This window comes from Moschus berezovskii, chromosome 6 (genome assembly GCF_049115385.1).
Source record: "Moschus berezovskii isolate FMDL1 chromosome 6, NW_MosBer_1.0, whole genome shotgun sequence".
NCBI lineage: Eukaryota > Metazoa > Chordata > Mammalia > Artiodactyla > Moschidae > Moschus > Moschus berezovskii.
The window spans coordinates 9,577,686-9,590,581 of NC_142465.1; positions in this window are offsets into that span (position 1 = coordinate 9,577,686).

Here is a 12,896-nt window from a genome sequence, read left to right on the forward strand (position 1 = left end):
AAAACCCACGTCAAAGAATTTTTTTCCTATGTTTTCTTCTAGGAATTTTATGGTTCAGGTCTTATGTTTAAGTCATTAATTCATTTTGAGTTAATTTTTGTGAGTGGTGTAAGATAGGAGCCTATTTTCATTATTTTTTTTGTGAATATCCAACTTTCCCAGCAATATTTATCAATGAGGCTGCCTTTTCTCCATTGAGTGGCTCTCTTTCAACAATTTTCATGGGCAACTAATTTCCCCTCCAACTACTTTTGACTACTTTAATGGGCAACTACTTTCCCCATTGCAATGATAATTCCTGTCCTTACTTAAGACAGAGAGAGCTATTACCTCAGTTCAGTCGCTCAGTCGTATCTGACTCTTTGTGACCCCATGAACTGTAGCACACCAGGCCTCCCTGTCCATCACCAACTCCCAGAGTTTACCCAAACTCATGTCCATTGAGTCGGTGATGCCATCCAACCATCTCATTCTCTGTCTTCCCCCTCTCCTCCTGCCTTCAATCTTTCCCAGCATCAGGGACTTTTCAAATGAGTCAGCTCTTTGCATCAGGTGTCCAAAGTTTTGGAGTTTCAGCTTCAACATCAGTCCTCCCAATGAATACTCTGGACTGAACTGATCTCTTTTAGGATCGACTGGTTGGATCTCCTTGCAGTCCAAGGGACTCTCAAGAGTCTTCTCCAACACCATAGTTCAAAAGCATCAATTCTTCGGCGCTCAGCTTTCTTTATAGTCCAACTCTCACATCCATACATGACCACGGGAAAAATCATAGCTTTGACTAGACAGATCTTTGTTGATAAAGTAATGCTCTGCTTTTTAATATGTTGTCTAGGTTGGTCATAACTTTCCTTCCAAGGAGTAAGTGTCTTTTAGTTTCATGGCTGCTATCACCATCTGCAGTGATTTTGGAGCCCCCCAAAATAAAGTCTGTCACTGTTTCCACTGTTTCCCCATCTATTTGCCATGAAGTGGTGGGGCCGGATGCCATGATCTTAGTTTTCTGAATGTTGAGCTTTAAGTCAACTTGTTCACTTTCCTCTTTCACTTTCATCAAGAGGCTCTTTAGTTCCTCTTCACTTTCTGTCATAAGGGTGGTGTCATCTGCATATCTGAGGTTATTGATATTTCTCCTGGCAATCTTGATTTCAGCCTGTGCTTCTTCCACAAGTTATTAAGAGAGCTATTAAGTAACAAAATTAATTTAATTAAAACCCCACAACTTAAGAACAGATATAGCAATGTTAAATGTAGCTATGGTAAGTACTGTCATTAAAAAATGATAAAGAGCTAGGTAAGTTCCTCTGAAACCACTATCATTTTAAAAAATTTTTATTGGGATATAGTTGATTTGTAATGTTGTGTTGGTTTCAATGTTGTGTGATTCACAGCGAATTAAATCAGTTACATATATATATATACATATTTGTTTTAAGATTATTTTCCCATATAGGTCATTACAGCGTATTGAATAGAGTTCCCTGTGCCATACAGTAGGTCCTTATTAGTTATTTATTTTATATGCATGTGTGCTAAGTCTCTTCAGTCATGTCTGACTCTTTGCTGCCCTATGGACGGTAGCCCTCCAGGCTCCTATGTCCATGGGATTCTTCAGGGAAGAATACTGGAGGGGGTTGCCATGCCCTCTGCCAGGTGATCTTTCCAACCCAGGGATCAAGCTTGCATCGTTTTTTTTTTTTAAGAAAATCAACTTTGAGTTATCACTCAAGCTTGCATCTTTAAAGCCTCCTGCATTGGCCCGTGAGTTTTTTTTTTTTTTTTTTACCACTAGTGCCTCTTGGGAAGCCCATCTATATGTGCCACATCCTTTTATCTAGTCCTCTGTCAGTGGACATGTAGGTTGCTTCCATACTGGCTATTGTAAATAGTGATGCAATGAACATTGGGGTGCATGTATCTTTTTGAATTATGTGAAACCACTAAATTTAGACAAATAACAGAGAATGACCTTAATAGCAAATCAGAGCATTCATGTATGCAGGTCTTCCTCTACATAGGAAAAATAGAGGATGATGAGTCTTGGAAATTAACATTATGGTTGGAGGTTCCCCCAGAGTGTGATGAGCAGAGAACCAAGAAAGGCACAGCTATGCTACATCTGTTATACTGCAAAGTGTGGCACTTGGTCAGTACTCAGTGAAGGTAGGTCCCTTTCCCTTTTGCATTTTGGAAAGTATTTCCACGTCTCGTTTTTTTACCCTATATATATTGAAAAGAAAATCCCAAGGAATAAACTGTTATTGTACTGGTACATAAGAATCTTTACTCACTGAAACTGACTAGATGATTCTGTAGATTGGTCTCTGCAGCCTGAATATTCTGAGTTTGCACTCTCTCTGTGGAAATTGATCACATATTCCTCTGGCCATTGAGCTGTGATAGGAAAGATCTTCCTGCCTGGAGTCAAGCTGAGCATGGGTCTCACAAAAACAAAGGCCCACGACACTTTTTGTTTGTTTTTTGGTTTTGGCCATGCCAAACAGCTTATAGGATCTTAGCTCCCTAATCAGGGATTGAACTCATGCCCCCTCTATGGAAGTGTGGAGTCCTAACCACAGGACTGCCAGCGAAGTCCCCTGTGACACTTTTTTTGTACTGTCATTGAACTGACACTACTGACTGTTGATCCCTTTGTCTCCAGGGTTCAGTAGGTGACATTTTGTACTACAAAGATATATATGTGTGTGTGCATGCTAAGTTGCTTCAGTTGTGTCCAGATCTGTGTGACCCCAAGGACTTTGCTTGCCAGGCTCCTCCACCCATGGGATTCTCCAGGTAAGAATACTGAAGTGGGTAGCCTTTCCCTCCTCCAGGGGATCTTCCCAACCCAGGGATCGAACCCAGGTCTCCGACATTGCAGGCAGATTCTTTAACAGCTGAGCCACAGGAAGCCCCAAAGATATATATTCCAGTGCTTAATTTGAGAGAGTTTCAAAGAAAGTCTCATGGAAAGTCTCAGCTATGAGTTGTGGTTTCTAGAACTGACCTCTTCGTGTAAGCGAAAAGTAGTTGGAAGGGACATGAAGAAAGCAAAAGCACGACGTGAGCACGTTACACAAAGGAGATAGGTCTGCCAACAAACAGCATGTTGAGAAAGTGAAAGGAAACAGGGTTAATTAGATCTTCAGAGTTCAGATGATAGAGGATGTTGACCGGGAAGATTATAAATTTTAACGATAAACTATTTAGGAAACATTTGTTTCTTAAGAAGGAAAGAAACTATTGACAAGTAAAACTAATATAACTTTGCCTAAAACATGTTTTCGTGCCTTTACTTCAGGTTCCTTCATTTTGTGAAAAGAAAAGGGGGGAAAGCATATTACTAAGTACCTCAGGAGAACCACAGACCTCATATTCTCTAAAAGAGAGTGGGAAGAGTGACCCCCTACAACAGTACAGGTGAGTTGTTCTTCCCTCAAATAGTGTCTGACAAGTCTCCTAAAAACCAGGAAAATTTCCTTAGTGTATTAAATTTAAACCCTTAGCAAGCAGAACCCTACATATCATGAGATGGTTAAATAGAGCCTCCTGATCTCCTCTATGTAATCACTTATAAAACCAGAATGGTGGGACTTCCCTGGCAGTCTAGTGGTTAAGGCTGCTCACTCCCACTGTAGATAGTATGGGTCCCAGCCCTGGTTGGGGAGCTGGGATCGCACGTGCTGCGCGGTGTGGGAAAAAAATAAATGCAATAACAAACATTTTTAAAGAACAAAACAAACAAAAGAACCCAAAATAGAATGGCTTTCTGGGTAAGCCAGAATACCTGCAACACAAGTTTAAATAGAGCCAGTATCTAATAGCATTCCTAATATCGATGGTAGAAATGTTCATTCAATAAACATTTATGAATTCCCTATCACATGCCAGACATTGAGGATTCAGTATTTACAAGACAGATATGACCTCTAACCTCACAGAACTTGCAGGCATTAAAAACATAATTGCATTTATTTTTACCTTTATAACTTTGTAAAAAATAAAGAGATAACTCTTGAAGTTTTTTTGCTGGGTGTTGGAGAAACAAAGATCCATGGCCACAAGGAAGTGAAAGGTAAATCTACCTGGCTATGACCATATTACATGAGTAAAGGTTGTCCAGTTGTCACCCTTAATATCCAATACCGCTGTCTCCTTTGCCCCTTGAATTGGAGTTCCAATCACCATCTCAATCCACCTGCACCAATTACAAAGTACAGACACTTAACATTGAGCCTGTGATTTCTCCCACTGAGTGAAATTTCTCTGCCATATCAAACCTCAGCTGACATGAAACAGGCCTCATCATTTCTGTTTCAGAAAGCAGAGGGCTGCCTTCTCTTTTATCTGAGAGTTTATAGAACCCATAAGATCTGAAAATCCTATTTTAGAATATGGCATGGTGAAGAACTGAACATAAAGTACCCGATCCAATAGCTCTCTGTCTAGGACTTGTCTTTATGTGTTAAGAAGAGATTTATTTTTTTAAAATGAGCCCCCTTATAGTTTAAGCTTCTTTAAGGAAATGTAGAGACAAAGGTAAGCTGATCACCCTGCCCTCAGCAAACATCAGAGGGACTGTTTCTGAGTCATCAGACAAATATAAAAGACATTCAGAAGACTAAGATCATGGCATCTGGTCCCATCACTTCATGGCAAATAGATGGGGAAACAGTGACAGACTATTTTTGGGAGCTCCAAAATCACTGCAGATGGTGACTGCAGCCATGAAATTAAAAGACGCTTGCTCCTTGGAATAAGTTATGACCAACCTAGACAGCATATTAAAAAGCAGAGACATTACTTTGCCAACAAAGGTCCATCTAGTCAAAGCTATGGTTTTTCCAGTAGTCATGTATGCATGTGATAGTTGGACTATAAAGAAAGCTGAGTGCCAAAGAATTGATGCTTTTGAATTGTGATGTTGGAGAAGACTCTTGAGAGTCCCTTGGACTGTAAGGAGGTCAAACTAGTTCATCCTAAAGGAATTCATTGGAAGGACTGATGCTGAAGCTGAAACTCCATTACTTTGGGCACCTAATGGGAAGAAATGACTCATTTGAAAAGACCCTGATGGTGGGAGTAAACTCCGGGAGTTGGTGATGGACAGGGAGGCCTGGAATGCTGCAGTCCATGAGGTTGCAAAGAGTCAGACACGACTAAGCGACTGAACTATCCCTCTCAAGTCCACCCCTCTAGAAATAGACCAGGACAGTCTCAAAGCACATGTTCCTCCACTGACGTGTACTTAGAACTTTTAGATTTCTGCTCCCAATTTTGGAGTTGCTGCTGCTACTGCTGCTAAGTTGCTTCAGTCGTGTCCGACTCTGTGTGACCCCATAGACGGCAGCCCACCAGGCTCCTCTGTCCCTGGGATTCTCCAGGCAAGAATATTGGAATGGGCTGCCATTTCCTTCTCCAAGAATACTGGAGTGGGCTTCCATTTCCTTCTCCAAGAATACTGGAGTGGGTTGCCATTCCCTCCTCCAGGGGATCTTCATGACCCAGGGATTAAACCTGGATCTCCTGCATTGCAGGCAGACTCTACCATCTGAGCCATAGGGAAAGCCCCAAATATTAATTTACTTTCTGTCAAAAAGCCCAAAGACTACATCTTTTCTGATGTGGTTCCTCGAAAATCCAGTTTGGGGAATTATTCTTAATGTTGGTTTTAATACTTTATGAAACTAAAGATTCCTTTTATAAATCTTTTCAGTGCGTCGCACTTTGATGTGATTTAGGTTTAAATATGGCAACCAATTTTCCATAATGAGAAATATAGATAAAGATGTGAATGTTTGTTAGTAAGACAATGACATTAAAAAGATTTGTGCTGCTTGTCAGTAAAAATGTTTCTGTTCCTTCAGTCGAGGTAAATTTACAGCTCTCTCCATGACTGTCCAGCAGATGGAGCCGTCTTGTAGCCACTTTGCAAATAAGGCATGTTTGCATTTCTGCAAGGCCGAACAATACTTTTTGAAGATGTGAAAGGCAATAATGAGCACATGTGATTAAGCAACAACACATGCAGAAGCACATTTGCAATTTGGATTATTCTCTTATTTTTCCCCCTCCAGTCCACACCTCTCCTTGGGGTTCCATAGAGTATTAGCCAACTGATTGTTCCCGACATTTTCATTCATGGAAATATGTGAATTTGAACATGGCTAAAACTGAACTTTTGGGAGACTTGCAGTGGCTACGGCTGGTCCCTGGTGCACCGGTGGCTAAGACTCCACTCTCCCAAGGCAGGGGGCCCGGGTTCCACCCGTGGTCAGGGAACTAGACCCCACGTGCCTCAGCTGAGTTCACATGCTGCCAGTAAAGACTGTGCTTGCCACAACTAAGACAGCACCACCGAAAAATTAACTAATTAATTAACATTAAAAAAAACCCTGAACTTTTTGATCTTTCCCTCTCTTCTAATTCTGCTTTTCTTTCAACCTTTTCTTCCAGCTGCTCATCCCAGAAACCTAGAAACTATCCTTGATAATTTTACTCTTGTTACCTTCCACATCTAAGTGTTACTGTTAGTAGCTCAGTTGTGTCTGACTCTTTGAGACCCCGTGGACTGTAGCCCCGCAGACTCCTCTGTCCATGGAATTCTCCAGGCAAAGAATATTAGAGTGGGTTGCCATTCCCTTCTCCAGGGGATCTTCCCAACTCAGGGATCGAACCCAGGCCTCCTGCATTACAGGCAGGTTCTTTACGGTCTGAGCCACCACGGAAGCCTCTGGCATCAAATCCTCTTGATTCTCATCTATCATCTTTCCTGGGACTGACTGCCATAGCCTCCTAATTCATCTTCCTTCTATCCTCCACGCAACAGAAACAGCATTGCTTTAAATATGTAAATCTGAGAACCTGTTATTCTCCTTTTAAAATCCTTCAATGGCTTCTGTCAACTTAAAATTTTTTTCTTTCACTGTTGACTTTTTTCCTTTAAAGTGATTTACTTTTTTACTTATTGTAGTAAAGTCTCAGAATGAACTAGTAAACGCAGGCAGGTAAAAGTCACAATGATAAATTACAATGTCCCCTGGGTACAGCTATTTGGTTTGGGGTGGAGTGCAAGTGATCTCCACAGAAAATAAACTGTTACTTCACTGTCCTTGGACTCACCATCCGCATGCCACCCATTACAGGAAAAGTATCTGCTTGTCTACCTCAGGGAAATGAAAGGCAGCTCTTAAGATCTTATTTTGAAGACCGTAAAATCTCTTGAAAGAAATTGTGATAGAAACTTTGATATGATGGTTAGATCTGAAGACAAATAGTGCTTCTGACTAGAAGAGGTTGAGATAGACCTGCTTCAGCCCCTCGGGGAGGGTTCGTCAACGTTTTGGCTATCTGCAGCTGTGTAACTCACCGCCTCAACTGCATAGGATGGAGCAGTGGTCTGTACTCTATTATTATCTCTTATAGTGTTGGGGCTGACAGGACTCAGTTGAGCCTAGTCTCTCGGGGGGTTGAAGTCAGGCAGCTGTGGCTGGGGTCATTCTGAGGCTTCCTCATCCACGTGTGTGTGGGAGGATGTGGGCTGTTGGCAGGGACCATAGCAGGGGCTTTTAACTGGAACACGTATGCGTGGCCACTCCACGTGGCCCGGGCTTCCTCAAAACCACTGATGTGAGAACACAAAAGTCCTGCCATTTTGGTCCAACCAACTTGGACAGCTACGGCTTCCCAGGTGGTGCTGGTGGTAAAGAACCTGCCTGCTAATGCAGGAGACAGAAGAGACGCGGGTTTGATCCCTGGGTGAGGAAGATCCCTTGGAGGGGGACATGACAACCCACTCCAGGATTCTTGCCTGGAGAATCCCATGGATAGAGGAACCTGGTGAGCTATAGTCTATAGGCCGACACAGAGTCAGACGTGACAGAAGTGACTTAGCCTGCACACACACGGGGCAGCTGTGGAGAGTCGTCCTAGCTCCAGAGCTTCCTAGGGCATCGACCAAGACTGTCACTGAGACTGAATCACAATTTGACTTCTCCTTCCATCCACTCCCTGGTTGGCTTCCCTGGTGGCTCAGATGGTAAAGTGTCTGCCTACAATGCGGGAGACCTGGGTTTGATCCCTGGGTCAGGAAGATCTCCTGGAGAAGGAAATAGCACCCCACTCCAGTACTCTTGCCTGGAAAATCCCATGAACAGAGGAGCCTGGTGGGCGGCAGTCCACGGGGTCGCAAAAATCGGACACGGCTGAGCGACTTCACTTCTTCTTCTGCTTGTTCTCCATCCACTCCAGCTTCCTTCCTTCCCCTTCTCTTCCTTTCCACAGGTGTTAGTCCACAGGCACTCCTTAATGGATGTCACGCACACGCCCTCAGTTCAGTTCCTGGGAACCCAGCTTGCAACAACATGGGGCCGTACACTCAGGAGGGCGCTCTAGCTAGTGAGAGCTAAATGCGCTGTAACCAATGAGCACAGCCAGTGTTGGGGCCAGAACTTTCAACTGGGTGCCCTGTGAGCAGTGTTCTCTTCTGTGTGTGTCTGTGTGCTTACATGGGGAGGGGTGGAAGAAATGGATTCACTTTGGGGACTTATTTTGAAGTTGCTTATATATAAGTGTACTATGCCTTGGATTGTATATTTAGCTTTAGGGTTTATCTGGGAGCTGATGGAGGGGTGGGGATGAGAAGAAAGTTCCCTGCATGCATTAGCCATCCCCTCACCTCGGCTCCTCTTAGGATTGTCATCCGAGGTTGGCTGAGAGAGCTGGGACATTCTCCCGACAGTCTTGTGTGGAACTGAGGCCCTTAGCATTGCTGCTGGTGTCCTGTGGCCAGAGATGAGCAAGAGGCTCATCATGGGGTAGATTCAGGGCCGGCTGGAGGGCACAGGAATCACTGCAGTCACTGCCTGGACTGGGATCGTCCAGTAGAAAGATTCACTCGATCACTTGAAGAAGTTTGTTGTTATACAAACAGAATGCTGGAGAGGGTGTGGGAGAAAGGGAGCCCTCCTGCGCTGGGGTGGGAATGTACACTGGTGCAGCCAATATGGAGAACAGCATGGAAATACCTTAAGAGCTACCATATGATCCTGCAATCCCATTCTTGGGCATATAATTGCAGAAGATCACAATTCAAAAGGATACATGCATGTTCATTGCATACCTGATGGATGCATACCCGATGTTCATTGCAGCATGATTTACAATAGCCAGGACATGGAAGCAACATAAATATCCATCTACAGAGGAATGAATAGTGAACACGGTAATGGAATATTACTTAGCCATTAAAAGGAATGAAATATGAAATTTGCAGAGACAGGGGTGGACCCAGAGACTGTTATACAGAGTGAAGTAAGTCAGAAGAGAAAAAAAGCTACTGTATAATATTGCTTCGGAGAAGGCAATGGCAAGCCACTCCAGTACTATTGCCTAGAAAATCCCATGGACGGAGGAGCCTGGTAGGCTGCAGTCCATGGGGTCGCTGGGGGTCGGACCAACTGAGCGACTTCACTTTCACTTTTCACTTTCACACATTGGAGAAGGAAATGGCAACCCACTCCAGTGTTCTTGCCTGGAGAGTCCCAGGGACGGGGGAGCCTGGTGGGCTGCTGTCTATGGGATCACACAGAGTCGGACACGACTGAAGTGGCTTAGCATAGCATAGCATAGCATAATATTGCTTATATGTGGAATATAGAAAAATCATGGATATGAACTTTTTGCAAAGCAGAACTAGTCACAGACATGGAAGACAAACTCAGGCTTACTAAGAGGGGACGGTGGGCAGCATCCTGCAGGCCCGGAATGGGGTGCAATGACCGACGGAGAGTTCTGGGGTCGCTTCCCAAGACTGATCTTACCTGAGAAGGAAGCCCAGAGGAAGAGGAAAGCAAGGAGTAAGAAATGACTCGTTCCGAGTGAACCACGTGGCTCAGTGGTAAAGAATCCGCTTGCCAATGCAGGAGAACCCGGGTTGGGAAGGTCCCCTGGAAAAGGAAATGGCAACCCCCTCCAGTATTCCTGCCTGGGAAATCCCATGGACAGAGAAGTCTGGATGGCTGCAGTCCATGGGGTCGAAAAGAGTTGGACATGATTGATGTGACTTAGCATGCTTTCATGCACAATCTGTAAATGTTTGTTTTACCATAAATCCTAAAATACACTTGAGTTTTTTAAAAAAAAGGTGGATTAAAAATGTTTCTTCCTAAAGATCTGTTACTTATGGAAGGTTGTTTCCCCTTAAGTGTGTTTATGTGTGCATCTGTGCGTGTAGGCAGAAACCTAGGGTTTATACAAAAGCCATCATCATTTCATAAATATGTTTATTTATTCTAACCTTTGAAAATTGTTCTTCCATATTTTCCATGGCCTTAGATTGTTTCCTTTTAGTGAAATGAATATATAGTTCCACTTTAGTATATGTATACATGAAAATGTTCAAATGATTTGATTGATTATTTTTCTTGTTTTTTGTATTCTTTACAATTAGAAAAACTTCTGTGAACTTTCTTTAGAGTTGCCCCAGTGTATTTGTCCGTGTATTATTAGTTAAAGTTTAGAGTACATAAAGTGAAATAAATTTAAACTGTGTATGGAATGTTTCTATAAATTTGCAGAAAGGTGGAACAACATTATTGATTTTAAATTGTTTCTGTTGCACATCCAAGACTCTGTAAAAACTATCAGAAAGATATATAGTATATAGTAAATAGTTAAAATGATTGTTGCTACTGAGGATGCTATCTTATTAGAACTGTAAAATTTGTAAAAACACTTGAAATTCAAAAGTAAATATGAATGCTTACATTACTTATTATTATAAGTACTTATTGTATGTCATTACTGTTCAAAACGGTCATTCATGGAACAGAATTTTCAACATTACTAGTTAAAAGAAGCTTGTTGAAAATACTAAGAAAAAAAAATAAGCTTGTTAAAATAAATGGCGCATTTGTCCCACTCAAAAAAAAAAAAATAAGAGGGGAAGGTGGGGTTAGATTAATTGGGAGATTGGGACTGACATAAACACACTGCTATGTACCTTCAGTTCAGTTGCTCAGTTGAGTCCAACTCTTTGCGACCTCATGAACCGCAGCACACCAGGCCTCCCTGTCCATCTCCAACTCCCAGAGGCCACCCAAACCCATGTCCATTGAGTCGGTGATGCCATCCAACCATCTCATCCTCTGTCGTCCCCTTCTCCTCCTGCCCTCAATCTTTCCCGGCATCAGGGTCTTTTCAAAAGAGTCAGCTCTTTGCATCAGGTAGCCAAAGGATTGGAGTTTCAGCTTCAGTATCAGTCCTTCCAATGAACACCCAGGACTGATCTCCTTTAGGATGGACTGGTTGGATCTCCTTGCAGTCCAAGGGACTCTCAAGAGTCTTCTCCAGCACCACAGTTCAAAAGCATCAATTCTTCAGCGCTCAGCTTTCTTCACAGTCCAACTCTCACATCCATACATGACCACGGGAAAAACCACAGCTTTGACTAGATGGACTTTTGTTGACAAAGTAATGTCTCTGCTTTTTAATATGCTATCCAGGTTGGTCATAACTTTCCTTCCAAGGAATAAGTGTCTTTTAATTTCATGGCTGCAATCACTATCTGCAGAGATTTTGGAGCCCAGAAAAATAAAGTCAGCCACTGTTTCTACTGTTTCCCCATCTATTTCCCATGAAGTGATGGGACCAGATGCCATGATCTTAGTTTTCTGAGCGTCGAGCTTTAAGCCAACTTTTTCACTCTCTCATTCACTTTCATCAAGAGGCTCTTTGGTTCTTCTTTGCTTTCTGCCATAAGGGTGGTGTCATCTGCATATCTGAGGTTATTGATACTTCTTCTGGCAATCTTGATTCCAGCTTGTGCTTCCTCCAGCCCAGCGGTCCTCATGATGTACTCTGCATGGAAGTTAAATAAGCAGGGTGACAACATACAGCCTTGATGTACTTCTTTTCCTATTTGGAACCAGTCTGTTGTTCCATGTCCAGTTCTGACTGTTGCTTCCTGACCTGCATACAGGTTTCTCAACTAATAAGAAACTATTGTACAGCACAGGGAGCTCTACTCAACGCTCCGTGGTACATGTACAGAGATATGTGTGTATGTATACACGTGCTCTTCTTAGTCGCTCAGTCGTGTCCAGCTCTCTGTGACCCCATGGACTGTAGCCTGCCAGGCTCCTCTGTCCATGGGGATTCTCCAGGCAAGAATACTGGAGTGGATTGCCATGCCCTCCTCCAGAGGATCTTCCCAACCCAGGGATCAAACCCAGGTTTCCCACATTGCAGGCAGATTCTTTACCATCTGAGCCACTAAGGAAGCCTGTATATATACAAATGTATAGGTATAACTGATCACTTTGCTGTACAACTAACAGAACATTGTAAAGTAACTATAGTCCTATAAAAATTAATAATAGTTATAAAAGAAACTTCTTGGAGATTGGGAATCTACCAAAACTCAGAGCATCAAAACGCACTATCTCCCAAGTATTAGCATGGCTTACTGCCTCTGTTTTTCTTCTAGATTTTTGCCAAATATCCCCTTTGAAAGAGGCTTCCTTGACCATCAGTTCTGTTTAAACCAGCACCTCAGTCATGCTCTCCCTTTATATAGCTTTTAGTTCGGTTTACGTTGCTTGCAAGCACCTGACACAATCTTGTGTATTGTTTATCTTTCCACGAGAATCTAGTTCTAGAAGGGGAACGAATTGGTCTATTTTTTTGATTACTGTCGACTGAGAACCACACGATAGCAATGACTTAACGGATACTTGTTGGTTGAAAGATATTTGTTGATAAAAGATTTCAACTGTCTTAAATTCCAGAGAGGGTATTGTAGATGGTGGATATTTTCTGCCCCATGGTTTGGAGAACAGATAACATTGGAGACTTGAAGGGGAAGTGGAGACCCAGGACGGAGGGCCTCTTCTGAT